General features: G+C 40.7%; 1 pseudogene; it reads left to right on the top strand.

The window, feature by feature from the left end:
- Positions 1–1,405: 1,405 nt before the first annotated feature.
- LOC123232283 lies at positions 1,406–19,238 on the top strand (annotated as a pseudogene).
- The last annotated feature ends 482 nt before the right edge of the window (positions 19,239–19,720 follow it).

Below are 19,720 nucleotides of genomic sequence, written 5' to 3'. Positions count from 1 at the left end.
AAAGAAAGAAAGAAAGAAAGAAAGAAAGAAAGAAAGAAAGAAGCAGTGACTGGAAAAGAGCATTAAAAAAACACTTTAAGAAAGAACATAGATTGTCACAGTTGGGGCGCCCCTTAGGACACCACACATGAATACGGACCTTAGAACACTTAAAAGGGATCTTAGAAGAGAATGTCAGAGCCAGGAAGGCCCCTCAGAGCTTCAGAGGTAGGCAGGACCTTTGAAGATACAATGTCAGAACTTGGGAGGGTTTTACATTCAAATTTAGAATATCAGAGTTTGAAAGAACCTCAGAAGCCAGAAGAGTCGATGTCAAGACTAGAAGAGACCTTGAAATAAAGACTGTCATGGCTGGAAATTCCTTCGAACATAAGACGTCAGAGTTGGGATGGCCCTTCAAATACAAACTGTCTGCGCTAAAAGGGCCCAGAGGAAGATGGGATGTGAGAGCTGGAAGGAATCTTAAAACACAGAAGATCAGAACTGTGAGGGCCCTTAGAGGAAAGAATGTTGGGGGGGGGGGGGAAGGAGGGGAGGGGGAAAGATCTTAGAAACCATCTAGCCCAGAGGTTAGTTTTTCATATTTTTTGTACCCCGGACCTCTCTGGCAGTCTGGGGAGCCTATGAAACCTCCCTCAGAAGAAGGTTTTTAAGTACGTAAAATAAAATACATGGGATTATAAAAGAAAGCACTTCTATTTCGGGGACACCCTCCCCCTCCCGCCCCAAGATATATCCAGGGACCCCAGGTTAAGAACTCCGGAACTAGTCCAATCCCTTCCTTTTACTCTCGGGAAAATTGAGGGTCCCAACTAAAACTAACAAGGATTAATTTAGGGCTGGGGGTGGGGCGGGACTGGAGCTGGGCCTGGGGGCTGAGGCTCTGGGAGGGGCTAANGGGGGGGGGGAAGGAGGGGAGGGGGGAAGATCTTAGAAACCATCTAGAGGTTTCTAACCAGAGGTTAGTTTTTCATATTTTTTGTACCCCGGACCTCTCTGGCAGTCTGGGGAGCCTATGAAACCTCCCTCAGAAGAAGGTTTTTAAGTACGTAAAATAAAATACATGGGATTATAAAAGAAAGCACTTCTATTTCGGGGACACCCTCCCCCTCCCGCCCCAAGATATATCCAGGGACCCCAGGTTAAGAACTCCGGAACTAGTCCAATCCCTTCCTTTTACTCTCGGGAAAATTGAGGGTCCCAACTAAAACTAACAAGGATTAATTTAGGGCTGGGGGTGGGGCGGGACTGGAGCTGGGCCTGGGGGCTGAGGCTCTGGGAGGGGCTAAGGGGTTGGGGGCAGGGCCTGGCCAGGCATCCGGACTCCTCCTGTAGCAGCTGGCGGTCCAGAGAAGAACTACCGGTCCTGAGAAGCTAGAGTTATTGCTGGGGCTGGGACGTCGCTCTCTCCTTTTTGGCCATGGATTTCTCCTCCTTTCGGAGGCTTTTCCGCTTCCTGGGCCTCCTGCTCTGGGTACGCGCCGCTTTCGGGCCTCGTCTGGAGCTCCTGGAGCTCCGGGCTGAGTTGGGTGTGGCCAGGGGGCTCGGGGTGGGGGTTGGGACGCGAACGGAACAATTTCGGTTGTAACTCACCAGTTTTCCTCCATCCCGTTCCCCTCGGTGTCCTGCTCTGTGTTGGGAAACCCTGGTCAGCGAGTCGGGAGACCTGGACTCAAGTTCCAGCTCCTCTGTTGTTGGTTCACTGTGTGACCTTGTCCAAGTCCCATCCCTTCTCCAGGCCTCAGTTTCTTAGTCAGTAAAGTGAGGGAGATTGGTCTCTGACTTTGTGTGTGTGTGTGTTTCGGTAAATGAACATCTGGAGAAGGTGTGCCTAAGAAAGGTTACTGAAGCGGAGCTAATTATTGTTACGAATCTTTAACCAAAAAAGTAGAGCTACCATTTGGGGCGGGGCAAGAGGGGATGGGGATGGGAATGGAATGGACGGTCACCGGAATGAGGAAGAGGGGTTATACTTGTTCTGCTTGGGCTCAGAGGGCAGAAATAGGGGTTTTGAGGTTCGTCCTAGTGTGAGGCAGTTAAAAGTGGGAGGGAGATAAGTTCCGGTTAAAAGAAAAGCTTTCTGGGCTTTGCAGCGGTCCAAAAGCACAGTAAACTGCTTGCAGGGGTAGTGAGTTACACATCTCACTGGAAGTCTTCAAGCAGAATTGGATTGAAATTATTAAAGGTGTAGATCTGACTTGGGGTGGGGTGGGGCGGGAAGAGGTGAATTCTGAGCCTTGGGTACACTGAGGGTTTTGTGTTCACAAAACTAGTAGTATGTGTCAATGGTGAGACTTGAACCCAAGTCTTCCTGACTCCAAAGCTGGCTTTCTATCCACTATGTAGCATGGAGGAGGTGGTACAAATTGTTGTTAGTCCCATTTTACAGATAAGATACTTGTAAGTGCAGGCGTAGGACCTCCTAACTCCAAAATCAGTTCCTCAATTCATTTGAGGAACAAAGTTTTTCACTTTGATTCTGCTGAACTGTGAGGGAGATTTCTTCTCTGATCCCCCCCTCCTCCCCTGCTTCCTCTCTCTAGCCCTGCCTTTTGTTTCTCTTTCTTTCCTTCCTTCCCCTTTCTTACTATTCTACCTTTACTTCCAAGCAAAGCAACTCCTAGTGATCACAGTAGAATTCTCTAATTGGTCCAAACCTCCTGAGCCTTGGACTCTGTTCTGGCTGCAAGGGGGTCCCCTTTCCTGCTACATGAGAAAGTCATGGGCTAGGCAGGCTCTGAGATCCTTTGGATCCTTTCAGTGAGAGTACCCAGTGCTGAGTTGGCCAATAATGACTGGTTTCTCACCAATAGAATGTGAGTGTTTTGAAGACAGAGACTGTTTTCTATTCCAGATAGCACCTAGCATATTGCCAGGCATGAAGAAGATACAATAAATATTTTTTTATAATCATTTTGTTCTTTTCTTGAAATAATTTATAAACTCCACAGCATCAGGAAATATCCTTGCCCAGTCTGTGTCCTAAGTTTGTTAAAGCTCACGGCTATGTAATAAGGATGATGATAACTTTTAGTCACCGTTTCTGCCTTGCTACACATCTCCATTCACATGATCAACATCTTCATTCAGCCTCTTTGCCCAATCTTAATGATTTCATAATGGCCTACCTGGCTCCAATCTCTCAAGCTATCTTCCATACAGCTTGCTAATTTACTCCAATTCAATGAACATTTATTGAAGGTCCATCCTGTGCCAGGCACTGTGTTAAATACTGCCTGGGACCAAACAAACAAACAAACAAACAAAAATAAGAATATATTATTTGGGAGGCAAACAACACGATGCCTTTTTCTCCCTCCTTGAAGTTTTCTCTGATTACTCACAGTTAAAAATTTCTCTTGATTCTCAAATACAGCTAATGCAAAGTACATATCATCTTTCTAAAGCCTGGTTCTAACCATGTGGCTTCCCATCTGAGGAACCTTCAGTATCTCCCTTTTGCCACTAGAATAAGGCACAGATTCCTTAGTCTGGCATTCGAGAACCCCTGAAACATGACCCTATCCTATGTTTCCAGGTTTGTTCATGATTTTCCTTTATTCCCCTGCACATAGTCCATGTTCCAGCCATACCTGAACATAGCTATTTTCTGAGCCTGTCATGCCCTCTCCTGCTTTGGGGCAAACCTTCCCCCTTGCCTGGAATGATTTCCCTTCTCAGCTCAGCTACCACTTCCTTAATCAATAAACATTTATTAAGTGCCACTCCAGGCCCTGTTCTGAGTTTGGTGCTGTAGATACAAATAAAGTGAAACAACACCTACCTTCAAGGAGCCTACATTCTGCTTGGGAAAGACACATAAATAAATATGGGAAATGGACCCAAAAATCACACAGGGGAAGGTAGGCACTAGCACTCTGGGGAAATCAAAATAGACACTTGCAGGAGGTAGCCTTAAAGGGAAAAAGAATTCTAATATGTGGAGGTAAAAGAGAGAGTATTCTTGGGATCAGGGATAGCTTTTGCAAAGGCATGGAAACAAGGTTTGCAATTTTGTAAACAGGAAACAACAAGCAGGCCAAGATGGCTGGGGCATGGAGTGAAAAGGGGTAAGTAATGTATAATCAACCTGGAAAGAAAAGCTGGAGCCAGATTCTAAAAGTCTTTAATAGCCAAATGGGAATTTGTGTTTTTAACATAAAAGAATGGGGAGTCCCTGAAACTTCTTTTTAAAAAATGATTTATTTAAACATTCTCTTAAAATTTTGAGTTCCAGTTTCCCTTTCCCTCCCACCTCTGTCCCACCCATTAAGAAGGCAAGTAAATGATATCAATTATATATATGAAATCATGAAAAATGTATTTCCATATTAAATATCTATTCTTCCTCCTTTTCCCCCTGCCCAGGAGTACACTCAGCATTGCTGGGTAGATGAGCCTTGGTTGCAATTTTAGCTCCTTTGCCCACCAGAATATCATATTCCAAGCCCTCCACTCCTTTAAAGTAGAAGTTGCTAAACTTTTGTGTGATCCTAATTATGGCTCTGGGATATTTGAATTGTTTCTTTCTGGATGCTTGCGATATTTTCTCCTTGACCTGGGAGCTCTGGAATTTGACTATAATATTCCCGAGAGTTTTTATTTTGGGATCTCTCTCAAGTGGCAGTTGGTAGATTTTTTTCAATTTTTATTTTACCTTCTGCTTCTAGGATACTGGGGCAGTTTTCCTTCATAATTTATTGAAAGATGATATCTAGGCTCTTTTAAAAAATAACTTCTTGCCTTCTTAGAGTCAATTTTGTGTATTGGTTCCAAACAGAATAATGGTAAGGGCTGGGAAATGAGGGTTAAGTAACTTGCCCAGGGTTCCACAGCTAGGAAGTATCTGAGGTTGGATTTGAACCCAGGTCTTCCAGGCTCTAGGCCTGGATCTCAATCCACTGAGCCACCTAGCTGCCCCTTCTAGGTTCTTTTTTTTTTTTTTGCAGGATAGTATTTTTAAAATTTAGCATATTTTTCCATGATCACATGATTCATGATTCCCACCCCCTTCCCTCCCTGCTCCCAGAGCTGACAAGCAATTCCACTGGGTTATACATGTATCATTGTTCAAAACCTATTTCCATGTTATTCATATATGCAGTAGAGTGATCTTTTAGCTTTAAAACCCTAATCATATCCCTATGGAACCATGTGACTGCTCATATGTTTTTCTTCTGTGTTTCTGCTCCCACAGTTCTTTCTCTGGATGTGGATAGCGTTCTTTCTCATAATTTCCTCTGGATTGTCCTGGGTCTTTGCATTGCTGCTACTAGAGAAGTCCATTACATTCAGTTATGCCATAATGTATCAGTCTCTGTGTACAATGTTCTCCTGGTTCTGCTCATTTCACTCTGCATCAATTCCCAGAGGTCTTTCCAGTCCACATTGGAATTCCTCTAGTTCATTATTCCTTTCATCACAATAATATTCCATCACAATCAAATACCACTATGTGTTCAGCCATTCCCCAATCAATGGACACTCTAATTTTTCATTTTTTTTCCACCACAAATATAGGCTTATTTTTTGATGATGACTTTCAGGTAGTCTAATAATTTCTTAAATTCTCTCTCCTGGATCAATTTTCCAGGCCAGTGGATTTTCCAATGAGATATCTCATATTTTCTTCCATTTTTTTCTTCTTTTGAATTTGTTTTTTTTTTCTCATTTTTTTAAACAATTTTTTTCCAGGCATCTGACCCCTCCCTTCTTTATATACACCATGGAAGGCATCATCCAGCAAACATATGTCTATATAGGTTATGTCTTTCTTGTTTCCATTTTTCAGTTCATTCTCTGGAAGTGAACATTCATAGATTATTCTTTAAATATTAAAATCTGTAACTGTCTATAATTTTTCTTGGTTCTACTAATTTCATTCTTCTTTATCTTATGTAGTTCTTTCCAAGTTAAAAAAATAATCTGCTCATTGTTTCTTATAGTTCAGAAGTATCCCATCCTAATCATATACCACAATTTGTTTAGCCATTCCCTAATTAATGGACTATCTCCTTGATTTCCAGTACTTTGCCACCACAAAGAGAGCTATTTTAAATATTTTGGAATGTATAGTTTCTTTTCCTTTTCCCTTAATCTTCTTGGGAAATAGAGATACACAGTTTTATATCTCTCTGGGAGTAATTCCAAATTCTTCTCCAAAATACTTGGATCAGTTCACAGTTTTACTAACAGTGTAATAGTGTCCCACTTTTCCACATCCCTTCCACAATATTTGTCATTTTGCCCTTTAACCAATTTGATGGGTATGAGATGATACCTCAGAATTGTTTTGGTTTGCATTTCCCTAGTTAATAGTGACTTAGAGCATTTTTCATACACAGATGTATGACTTTGATTTCTTCATCTATAAACTGTTCATAACTTTTGCCCATTTATCAACTGAGCTTTTTTTTTTGTATATCTGGTTCCCTCTTTTGTCTACTGCCCCACTGCAGGCACACACAGTCTATCATATTCTCATCTGTATCAGATTACACCATCCCCACCCTCTCAGAACCCCCGAACACTATAATTTTGGGTGATGGATAATTTTTCCTTTTGGTATCCTTAGTAATTAGCACGGATTCTTGTTCTTAATAAATATTTTACTGACTAGCTGAGCAGCCTTCCCAAGAACTCAGAAATGAGCAGAGACACTTTTCCATGGAGAGGGATAGTGCTATCCATTCATGAAGCATAGACATGTCATAGGAGCCTGCCTTCCTCCTTTCTTGATTCCCTTCCTTTCCTCAGTCCCATGCCTGGAGCTCTTTTTCTTCTCAACTCTACTCTCTTTCAAGACCCAGCTAAAATCCATCTTCTACAGAATGCCTTTTGTTATATGTTATATGCTTTATCTATTGATTATTTCCAATTTAACCTGTGTATATCTCATATGTAGATGCTTGCATGTTGTCTTCTCCATTAGACTGTGAGTTCCTTAAGGGCAGGGACCATCTTTTACCTTTTTATATTCCTAGCACTGAGCACAATGTGTGGCACATAGTAGGCACTTAACAAATATTTATTGACTCTTTAACTGATATATGGCTCTTATGTTTAGGGAGCTGCAGTTGTCATGGCTTGGGCTGGAGTCTCTGCCCTTAGAACCCACAGGAGCTATCAGGATTTCTGTGGCAATCCTTTCTTGGAGGTGTTGGGCTATTTGGTCATGACCACAGCCCCACTGCTGCTGCTTACTGGGGGCCTGGCTATAGGCATCTCGCATTGGAACACTGGTCCCTGGCAAGGCATGGTGAGTATGCTGTGGCTTTGGCTTTCTTCCTCTCACACTAGCCCCTTGCAGAATCAAATCCTGGGAGCTGCCTCTTGCCTTATCTGTTTCCTGGAAGCCTGGTACCTTGTCAGATTGTTCAGTTGACTAACATTTATTAAGTATTTGCTCAGTGCCAGGCTCTGTGATGGGTGCAGGGGCTATAAGTACAATAAAAAGGGAAATAATTCCTACTCTCAAGGGTAGAATAAGGACTCTATAGATTATTCTTTTTATAATTTTATTTTTATTGTGAACTTAGACATAAAAAAGAATATTTCCATGCATACAACAGAACACAAATTTGCTAATATATAATAAATTTCAGATGCTACTTCAAAATTGCCCTATTTATCTGTGCTTCCTTCTGATCTTCCTTCAAAAATGGCTTAATCACTCCAAGTCATCTTCTGCCCAGCTACTAGTTCAGAAATTTGATTCCTTCTTTCCTCCTCTGTACTTAAAAAAAAAGTTAGTGACCCCTTTTTCTGTTTCTTTTTTTTTTTTTTGACATCACTATTACTGACTGTTTCCTCTTTGTAGTACTATTAACTGAGAGAGGGGGGAAACCACATAAGCATAGTCAAGCAAAATAAATTCATTTAAAAACTGTGTTTATTCAGTCTCACCTCTCTATCAGGTAGACAGCATGCTTCATCATTGGCCTATGGAATTATGGGTGGTCATTGCTTTGATCAGAGTTCTCAAGTTGTTTTTCTTTCCAAAGTTGCTGGTTACACCTGGTTCTGCTCACTTCACTCTGCATCAGTTCATACTACTCAGGATTCTCTTTCCTCATTGCTAATGGTATGATGACATTCTATTGCCTTCCATTCTGTTCTAAGCTCTTTGGGGCTTATATTTTTTCTAGTTTTGTGTTTTATTAATGATTTTTAAAAAACTTATTATTAATTTCCCAATGCCTACCCTCCACAAGAACCTTCCTTTGTGACAAAGAAAAAGAATTATGCAAAAGTCTCTGATGGGGCAAGTAGGTGACACAGTAGATAGGCCTAGAGGCCTAGAGTCAGGAGGACTTTGATTTAAATTCTGCTTACCTGTGTGTCTCTGGGCAAGTCACTTCAGCCCAATTGCTTAGCCCTTAGCCTTTGCCCTTCTGCCTTAGAGTTATTACTTAGACAGAAAATAAGGGTTTTAGAAAAAAAAAAAACTCTGACAATATTGCACTCCTGTAGTCTTTCTACTTTTTCCTGAGAAGAGGGACACATATTCTATCAAGTTCCTTCAGGAAGCAAGACTAGTCATTGAAATCAATCCAAGTTCAGGACTATTGTTTTCATTTACATGATTGTAGCCATCTATTAAAGGGTGTCAGAGAGTTACAGTAGACAGAATGTAGGGCCTGGAGTCAGGAAAACTAATTTTCCCGAATTCATATCTGGCCTCAGATGTTTACTAGCTGTGTGACCCTGAGGGAAAAAAATGAGCTAGAAAAGGAAGTGGCAAGCCACTCCAGAATCTTTGGCAAGAAAACTCCAAATGGAGTAACAAAGAGTCAGACATGACTGAAACAACCAAACCATAACAACAACAAAAGCCTTTGTTCATATTCTCCAGGTTATGTTTTCTTCACTTGGCAAGTATCCTCCCAAGAGTCTTAAAGAATGGACTTCTCATTTGTCTTTTCTTGAAATACAACATCCCATTATATTCGTTGGTCACAGTTTGTTTAGCCATTCTCTAATCAATGGGCATCTACTTGCTGGATTTTTGCTACTGTAAGTGCTGCTATGATTATGTTGTTCTACATGAGAAGTTTTGTTTTCTGTATTAGACCTCTTTGGGGGTTATGCCGAGTGGTGAGATGACTAAGTCAAAGCATATGAACTAAGCTGACTTTTTAAAAAAATTGTAATTCCAAATAGTTTTCCAGAACAATTGGACAAAATCATAGGTCCAACAACATTATATTAGTGTGCGCTCACAAAGGCCTTTCCCCACCAAAGTACCACAAGGTAGTATAAGTTTTATCACCATTTCACAGATGAGGAAACCAAGGTTCAAAGAGAAAGTGTGATTTACCTAGTCAGTCCCCTAGATAGTTGGGGACTGAGACTTGAACTTAAATCTTCTGGCTTGTTTTATGAAAACACAACATATACAAATTCAGGTACATGTGATTGGCAATAAAAAAAATTAAAAGCAGAAAAATATGTTTAAGAATTGTTTTAATCATATGCTAAATCTGCACCATTTTCTCAAGTAGTGTAAAGTCTTGCAACAGTTCACTCAATCATACTCATTCTCTCTCTGAGAAGTGTTAGTGTGAATCACCATATTATTTTTTTGCCAAACATTAGTTTTTGCCTGAGTCTTTACCCAGAGTTATCACTTGTAACAAGTTGTGTCTGAGTCAGAGAAGACCTTTTTTTTGTTTCATTAACGCTGTTTAATTATTCATATTGTTCCCAAAGTACACTGGTTGCTCTGATATGCCCTCCAAACGTTGTATAGTACCTAAATATGTTCGTATAAGAAATATTTATTAAAGAATGGAGTTGACCATTATTCATGATTTTCAACCTAACTCGGAGGGTCTTGCAATATATTCGCCACATAAAACAAGATCCTACACTAGTTGTCAATTTGCATTGGTAGGAGTTTCTTAACTAAGAGTTTCCTATATGAATAGAATCACAATTCTGATCAAGAAAAAAAATCCAGAATAAGATAGGAGATAGTTCTACAGTTCTCTGCTTGGATCCAAACCCACCTGATCATGAATTCCCTTAACATCTTCCCTAAAAAGTCATGGATACTGTATTTGTAGATTATTAGTGATGGGCCACTCACTTTCCCTCCAGAACAGTCCATTCTATTAGACTCTAATAAAAACATCCTAACATTGACAGTCCTGACTGTCAATGTTAGGATGTTTTTCCTTATACTGAATTAAAATCCTGCCTCATTTAACTTTCCCCATTGTTCCCAAATTGTGCCTTCTTCTCTTCTGACAAACCATGGATAAGACATCAAGCATTCTGTAAATACCTACTCAAATGTAACTGTGTCTGCCCTGAAGGAGATGTAAAACAAAGCAGATACAAGGTAATGTTGACAGGGAGTCATTAGAAGTTGAGGAATTTGTCATTTGACCTTAGAGATAATAATGTTCAGGGCTTAGAGTCTTACTTTGCCTCCGTTAACATTTAGCATGAATCAGATCCAGTTTATGAAAAGCCAGAGTTCTCCCACAAGAAGGCAACCAAGATGAAAAGGAGACCGGCAATTATAGCATATAAGAGTAGGTTAAAAGAATGAGGGATGGCCACCTCCCTAATTTAAACCTTTGTCATCTCTTACCTTACCTTTTGCAGTAGTCTCCTAATTGGTCTCCCTGTCTCAAGACTCTCACCTCTCTAATCCATCCTCTATTTGGCTGCTAAAGTGATGTTCCAAAAACATACACCTGACCATGTCATATACCACCTCCCCCCAAAAAAGACTGCATTAACTTCTTGACAGCTCTGCTGACTCTCATTGAACCGACAGTGTACTAAGACCCATAGATCTTTTTTCACATGAATTTTTGCCTAGGAAGCTTCCCATTTTTTATTTACTTCTCCCTTGTCCCGGAAAAGCAAACGTTCCTCTCCAATTCCCTAGTAAATAACAGTCTCACTTTATGGAATAGCAGAAATATTAAAAATAATAATATTTTATTTCTTCCCCTATTAGAAGTAAAAATAATTTTTAATATTCTCTTTCTAAAGTTTTGAGTTTCAAATTCTCTCTCCTTTCTTCTGACTCTCTGGATTGTCCTGGGTTGCTACTAGTAGAAAAGACTGTTACATTTGATTGTGCCACAGTGTTTCAGTTTCTGTGTACAATGTTCTCCTGGTTCTGCCCCTTTCACTCTGCATCACTTCCTGGAGGTTTTTCCAGTTCACTTTGGAATTCCTCCAGTTCATTATTCCTTTGAGCACAATAGTATTCCATCACCATCAGATACCACAATGTGTTCAGCCATTCCCCAATCGAAGGGCATCCCCTCATTTTCCAATTTTTTGCCATCACAAAGAGTGCAGCTATAAATATTTTTGTACAAGTACTTTTCCTTATTATCTTTTTGCAGTATAAACCTAGCAGTGGTATGGCTGGATCAAAGGACAGGCATTCTTTTAAAGCCCTTTGTGTGTTCCAAATTGCCCTCCAGAATGGTTGGATTAATTTACAACTCCCCCAGTAGTGTATTAGTGTCCCCAAGAAGTCTTTGTCAAGCTTATGATGGATAAGGTACTGGGGCTAAGGCTAGAAAGACAAATGGAAAAACAATTCCTGCCTTCAAGGAGCTTCAGTTCTAATGGAAACAGTGCCAATTCTTGACTCTAATGTTTACTAGCTATGTGATCTTGGGGAAATTACCTTTCCTTCCCTCCCAGCCTGCTTCCTCATCTTTAAAATAGAGATAATTTAAAATTGGATACTTCTTTTAGAGTCTAGTTATTAGGAATATGCTTTGTAAACTTTTAAGTCTCATATAAATAGGAAATATGATTATAAAATAGATAATGACAATGCCGTTAGCCTAAAGTTCTTGGTTTTTTTTCCCCCCATTTCTTTGGTCATCCTGTAATTGCATATTTAAAACTGATTAATATTTATTTTTAATTGAGATTTTAGGATAAAAATAATGTTGTTTTAATACTGATGATTCCAGTTTTTATGGCACTTTTCTCTCAAAATTCTTGTGAGTTAAGGAGTGCAGAGATCATTATTCCCATTTAAGCTGAGGCCAAGAGAAGGGAAAAAGTTTTGCCCAGGGTCATACAGCTGTGTAGATAGCAAGATTGAGATCTGAATGTAGGTTTCTTAACTCTCATTCCATCGCTCTTTCTGTCCTTCTCCCTGCCTCTTAGAGCACCCTGTGTATTGTGCCTTGCCCAAGGGTAGTGCCACCATATTCCCATAAATAGCTTCATGCTCTCTCTCCTATCTTCTCTTTCAGTTTCTATATGGGGTCTTGGTTCTGTTTTGTATGGAAGCTTCCTCTGCTGTCCTGGCATGCAACTCATCCTGCCAAGTAAGTCTCCTATAGAAAGGTCCAAGCCTCCCGTAGCTTTCATTTCAGACAATTACTATTTGGGTTTAGGCCTAAAGAATCTGAGAGAGGGGTCTAACCCCAAGTGATCATGAAAGTGACTTAGGCATCTTGGTGGGTTTTGAGGCCCATTGGATCTCAGGTTGAAAACTAGAAGGGCCCTCAAAGACCATCTAGCCCCTGTTTGATAAAATGTAGAGCTGAGGCAAACAATGGTTGAGGGACTTGCCCAGGATCCCATAGCTTATAAGTATCAGAGGTGGGGTTTGGACTCATGTCCTCTGACTCCAGAGCCAGTGTTCTACAATGGGCTAATAATTAGCACAAGGATTTAGAGTTGGATAGAACCTTAAAGATCATCTCTTCCTATCCTCTTCATTTGAGAATTGCCAAACAGAGAAGTTTGCATTTTTTTTTAAACCTTCAACTTTCTGTATATTGGCTTATAGGTGGAAGAGTGGTATGGGTGGGCAATGGGGGTCAAGTGACTTGCCCAGGGTCACACAGCTTGGAAGTGTCTGAGGTTGGATTTGTACCTAGGACCTTCCATCTCTAGGCCTGACTCTCAATCCACTGAGCTACCCAGCTGCCCCTAGAAGTTTGTATTTTAACTTAAAGGCATTGGGAAGTTGCTAGAGCTTCTTGGGCAGAAGAACAAACTGGTTAGACCTATGCCTTCCTCAGTCCCTATATCTTAGAGTGTACTATCCTTCCTCAAATTCCAAGACCCAGCAGGCTCTCTACCACGATGTCTCTCCATGGAATCAGTGCTTGGGAGAACCATCTGCTTAGATAGTCTAGTGTTAAATGTTGCTGAAACTGAAAAGAAAACATTACAGGGAAATGGTGGAAAGGTCAGTCCTGGTGAAGATGAGGATAGTTAGGTCAAATGCTCTAGGAATACTGGAGGAGGGAGAAATTACTTTCAATTTCAAATTCAAGGAATAGGAAAAACTTGAATGGAGGAGGTAAAGCCTAAGCTGGGACTTGAAAGAGGAGAAGAGGAGATAGCTCAGAACATTAGAAAGGAATGCGTTTTTGTCAAACGAGAAACAATAGGCTGAATCTAGTAAGACTGAACTTAACAGAGATAAATGTGAAGTCCTATGCTGGGGTTCTAAAATTCATATTAGCAAGATGGTGGTGTGATTAGATAAGAATTTGTATGAAAATAAGCATAAGGGCTTTAATGGATAGTAGGCCCAACATGTGACAGCACAATCCAAAAAGCTAATCGTCTCCTAAGCTACATTTAAGAGAGGACCAGTGTCTAAGATGAGGGAAATGATGGAGCTTTTGTGCTCTGCTCTGACCACCTCCTGTGTATTGTGTGTCTAGTTCTGAGTGCCACATTATAGGAAAGTCATTGAGAAGCTGGAGAGAATACAGAAAAGGCCCCTAGGAAAAGGAAAGCCCATTGGTCAGGACCCCCAAGAGGAGAAAGAAAGAGCACCAGGGTGAGGACAGACTATTTGCAAGCCTGGCACTGCCTCTCTTTGTATAATGAGAATACCTCTGTTGTTGTCAGAGAGATTGGGAGGCACACATGTTGGATGATCTCCGTCAGTATGGAAACCAGTCTGACTCCAAGACCAAGGCTGTTGATAGACTCCAAGAAGAGGTGAGACCAGAAAAGAGATTTGACATCCCAGCTTCTTCTGCTGAAAGGACTGATGGATCTGCTACTATCTTGTTCTCAGTCTGCGCATCCTCACTCCTGAAGCAAAGCAATATCTACAATGTTTCTGCCCGAGAATGAGGAAGGAGAAAGACACAGAGAGCCTCTGATGGTGGTTGGAAGGGGGAAAAGAGGGCATGTGTGTGTGTGTCTGGCTTTGCATATATGGAGGGGGTGTGTGTGTGTATGGGGAGGGAGGAGAATAGTCATTGGAGGAGAGGGGCATCAGAAAGAAGTTGTACATCCTCAGTCCCACCCCCTGAGAACCACCTTTCAGGAGTCTTTCTCAAGCTCTCCGTGGTCCTTTTGCCTCCACCAGCTGCAGTGCTGTGGGATTCACAATTATACAGACTGGAAGGTGACTGGTCACTTCTCTGCTCCTACAAGCTGCTGTCAGAAGATTTTCTGGAATTGTACTGGTGCTTTGGGCCCCTCTCAGTTACTGTATCAGGAGGTAACTGCAAGGGGGTGAGAGGTGTGTGTGTGTGGGGGTGAAGAGTATTCTTATTAATAAGTTGCCATCTATACAGTGCTTCAGGGTTTGCAGAGTTCTTTGAATTTGAAACCTTTACAACAGCTCGTGGAGTAGTTACTATAGGTTTTATTTCCATATTACAGAAGAGCAAATTGAGGCCTATGGGTATAATACTTAGTGAGCATAGCATGTTGTAGTGGAAGGATGGAACTTAGGAAGACCTTGGTTTGACTCTAGATTTTGACCTTACTAGCCCTGTGGCCTCTTAACTTATTCGAGCCTAGCTAGGTTTCCTCATCTATAAAATGAGGGTAATAATACCTAGATGTCATATACTCTGTTAATGTCAACTTATTCACAAGTGTAAGAGGCAAGATTTGAACTTGAGTCTCTACTAATTCTGAGTCCAGAGTTCCATAGCATATTTGTCTCTCTCTCTTTTTTTTAACCCCTACCTTCCATCTTGGAGCCAATTTGGCTCCAAGGCAGAAGAGTGGTAAGGGTAGGCAATGGGAGTCAAGTGACTTGCCCAGGGTCACACAGCTGGGAAGTGTCTGAGGCCAGATTTGAACCCAGGACCTCCTGTCCATAGGCCTGGTTCTCAATCCACTGAGCTACCCAGCTGACCCCATATTTGTCTCTTTAACATCTAACCTATGTCCAGTTGTTTCATTGGTGCCCTGGGATTGAATCTTATCTCTACCACATAATAGAGGAGGGAATAAGCATTTATATTCCCCCACCATGTCCTAAGTAAGCACTTTTTTTCTTTTACAAATGTCTCCTTTTATTCTCACAATAATCTTGTGAGGTAGGTGCTCTTATTTTCCCCATTTTATAGTTGAAGAAACAGAGGCAAAAATAGGTTAAGTGACTTGTCTAGGGTCACAGAGCTAGTAAGTATCTGAATTAAATAAAAATACAATATAGATAGTTACTTTGTGGTTTTCTGAGTCAATATGCAGCTCAAAGAGAACAATTTCTATTTTAATTTGACCTCACCAATCTGATCCAAATTCATCCTTTTACAGATGAAAAAACTGAAGCCGGTAGTGGTTCAGTGACTTGCTCAGGGCTAATACCTTGTAAGGGTCAAAGATGAGATTTGAATTTAGGTCTTCTTCCCTCCAAGTCCCACAATCTGTCCACCCTTCCACTCTTGATTCAACTTAAAATGGGGTGGTAATATTTCTTCCACTCATGAGAAAAAGTCTTATGGAAACCATCCAACTTTGGAGATTTGTGAGCTGTTGCTGTTCTTATTGTTTGATTAGGGGTGCCTGCCAAAGTTGGAGCAGCTTCAGAAGGCTGTCCTTGACCGTATGCTCTGGTGCTGTGTTGGGGCACTGGTTCTGGAGGTGAGTGCCTGAGGCGGGACCCATCAGAGATGAGGACTGAAGCGTTTCTGTTACCTTCTCCTCTGCTTTTGGCTGTTTGGAATTTTACAACTCCTTCAGACTCTGAGCATGTGTTTTTGATCAGGCTGTAAGTTTCTTGAAAGATGAGGTGATTTGCTTCTTGGTTTTTCCTTCTCCCCCTGCCCGTCTTAGTCAAGTGCATACCAAAATGATGGTAAACACATAGTTAAGTGTCCATATTTAGGGGCAGAGACGAGGAAGTGAAGATACTACATAAAATTCAAGAGCATTTGTTTTTATGTTGTAATAAGGTGAAGAAGAGGAGGAACATGCATTTAGTAATTGCCTATTATGGCAGGTACCCTGCTAAGTGCTTGATAATTATTTCATTTGATCCTCACAACCTTGGGAGAGAGATACTCGATTCACAGACTCTTTCAGTCTAGCTTCTACCCTTACCCATTCCCTGAATCATTTCCCTCCACTGTTCTTAAATCCATCTTTTTTCTCCTTCACCATGTTTCTGACCTCTCAGCCATGGATGGCTGCATTCTTCTTTTTTGAGTCTTTTGACATTACACTGTACAGGTTTTCTTCCTCCTTCTCTGACTAGCCCTTTTCTTCTCCTTTTTAGGCAAATAGGGTTAAGAGACTTGCCCAGGTATGTGGTTGAGAGTGGATTTGAATTCAGATCTTTCTGACTCCGGCCTCAGCACTCTATCCACTATAGCACTTAGCTGCTCCTGAGCAGCCCTATTCAATCTTCTTCAGTTCAATTAAGTCCTCTTCAGTGGGAGGCAACATGATAAAGAGAACTGGTCTGGGAACCAGGAAGACCTGATTTTGAGTTCTGCTTCTATATACTGTGTGACACTGGGCAGGCCACTTATAAGGTAAGATACTTAACAGGTACATTTGGATAGAGCAATGGGTTGGGAATCAGGAAGACCTGCGTTCAAATCCTGCCTTGGACACTTATTGGCAGTTTGAACTTGGGCAAATCTCTTAATGGGCAATTTACTTAATGGGTTTTTTTAGGGTTTTGTGAGGAAAGTATTGTATAAACATCCACTCTAGATATGGATATTAACAGCAACAATATGAGTTCCCAGAGAAGCCAAGAAGAGATGAGATTGAGAGGAGAGATGAATAAGGTATCTTTAGATCCCTTGAATTGAAGGAAAGATAAGGGTTATTAGTCAAAGAGGGAAACTTTGAGATGCATTTCAGAGAATTCTTGGCATGGACTTATGGTGTCCTTTTTTGAGCTGTCTCTTCTTCTTTCATCCTTCTCCCCCACCCCCCGTGTCTGTCTGTCTGTCTGTCTGTCTGTCTCTCTCTCTTCCTTCCTCTCTCCATCCATCCATCTCTATATAAATGTAGCATGTTCTCTTTGTATATACATACAGATAGCTTTCTCTCTGTCCTTGTCTCTGTTTCACTCTATGTACATGTATACTGTAGGACTTTGTTTTGTACAAACTCAATGCACATAAATTTGTGATTGGCAATTGAAAAAATAAGAAAGAAAACTACATAAAAAATATTTATTAGCTAAAATCACACCATTTTCTCAAGCAGTATATAGTATTGGGCAGTTTGACCAATCACACTCAATCTCTCTCTCTCTGAGAAGTGTTAGAGTGAGACATTACATTGTTTTGTAGCAAACTATTAACAGTGCCATCAGTCTTTGTCCAGAGTTCTCACTTGTAACAAGTCATGCCTGAATCAGAGCAGAGCTTCCCTTTGTTTCATTAACACTATTTAGTACCAAAAGTACAAGAGTAGTAGTGCTGGTAGCTCTGATAAGCCTAAGAAAAGCTATAAAGTGCCTAGTTATGTTCGAATAAGAAAGAATGGGGTTCACTATTTTGTGCAATGTTCAACTAATGCAAAAGGGTCTTAGAACATATTGGTTACAAAAAAATGAGGTCCTGTAAACCTTAAGACACCATAAAAATGTTAGTTATTAAATAATGATAACAATTAGTAATTGGCAACTTGGCCAAAACTTAAACTTTAAAAGGAATCTTGGTTTTCTAACTAGTTTTTATACCAGCTAAACTGGTGTTTATACCTAGGTCTGTTAATTCAGAAATCAGAGGACAGAGCTAGAAGAGACCTTGGAGATCACCTAAGACTCCTTTTATAGATGGTGACTTTGAGGTTAACTCATTTGCCCAAGGCTACACAGGTATTACATTGCACAGCAAATCTTTTTTTTTTTTAATGTTCACTTTTTATTTTTTTAAAAGATTTTATTTTTTACCAATTACATATAATAACACATTGCCATCTGAGTTTTCTGAAGTTATGCGACCCAAATTGTCTTCCTCCCTCCCTTCCTTCCTTCCTCACCTCCTGGAGCTGGCAAACAAATTTGATCTGGGTTATACATGTATTTTCATGCAACGCATATTTATATATTTTTTATTTTTGTTAGAGAATAATCATATAAAACCAAAACCCCAAAATAAAAACACAAATAAACTAAAGTGAAAAATCATATGCTTTGATCTGTATTCTGACTCCAACAGGTCTTTCTCTGAAGGTGGATAGCATTCTTTGTCATAAATCCCTCAGAATTGTCCTGGATTATTATATTGTTTAGAATTGCTAAGTCTTTCACAGTTGATCATGCTACAATATTGCTGTTACTGTATACAGTGTTCCCCTGATTCTATTTATTTCACTCTGCATCAGTTTATGTAGGTCTTTCTGGCTCTTTCTGAAATCATCCTATTCATCGTTTCTTGCAGCATAATAGTATTCCATTACCAACATATACCATAATTTGTTAAGCCATTCCCCAAAAGAGCACCTATAAATATTTTTGTACAAGTAGGTCCTTCCTTCCCTTTCTTAAAAATCTCTTTGGGATACAGACCTACTAGTGGTCTTTTTGGCCAAAAAGTATGCAGTGGTTTATAGCCCTTTGAGCATAGTTCCAAATTGCCCTCCAGAATAGTTGGATCAGTTCACAACTCCACCAATAACGAATGCACTAGTGCCCCACAGCAAGACTTTGAATCTTGGGCTTCTGATCCCATACGTAGTATATTTTTGTCACTCTACCAGACTAGACTGCCTTTGCCTCATTTGCATGAGTGGCCCCCATATTGGGTCTCTAGATAAGATGGCAGTTTTCTCTCACTATGTATAGAATGAGAAGGTTGGGGTAGTGTTATAAGTAAACAGGCCTCCCTTGCCAACACATTACTGTCTTCTCTCCCACCCTCCACAGGTTAGAGGAGGAGGGAGAGGGGAGGATGGGTAAACCTTAGTTTCTCTTTGTTTTCCAGCTTCTCGCTGCACTCATCATTGGATTCCTCATGGAACAATCAACACTTCCAGATTATCGCATCCTGGAGTCAGGCGTGTTTTCCTAGAAGAGAGTGTTCATGGAAGTGAGGGAGACCCAATGTTGCTTGTGATCACAACATGGGATGAGCAATGGAACTCAGGTCTTTTTTGCTGTTTGTTTTGGGCTCTTCAGGACCTGGATCTTGAACGTTGGTGATGGTGAGCCCCCTCCTCAGGAGAGCCCCCAGGGGGCAGAAATTCTGCCTAGCTGCCAGTCTGGTAGAACTGGCTTTTCTTGACAGAGCATTGGGTAGGGGCTGGTAGAAAGACATGTCAATAAGATGTGCATTTGAGTTCTTCTTGTTTAAAGGAGAAATGCATTTAATGCTCAACTTAAAATATGGATTCCTCCTATCTAAACCTCTCAACTTTTTGGCATTCCCAACCCTTGTCCCGCTCCTTCCCTTTCCTATGTTCCTGGTTACTCCTTCCACCTGCTCCTTTTATACCAAAATCCAAATAAAACAAGTGTACCAAGTTAAATAAGTCAAAGTTTAACAATATA

Source organism: Gracilinanus agilis, chromosome 1 (assembly GCF_016433145.1).
Source record: "Gracilinanus agilis isolate LMUSP501 chromosome 1, AgileGrace, whole genome shotgun sequence".
In the NCBI taxonomy this organism is placed as follows: Eukaryota; Metazoa; Chordata; class Mammalia; order Didelphimorphia; family Didelphidae; genus Gracilinanus; species Gracilinanus agilis.
The sequence above is the reverse complement of the archived record's forward strand: the minus strand, read 5'-3'. Positions and strand labels throughout refer to the sequence as shown.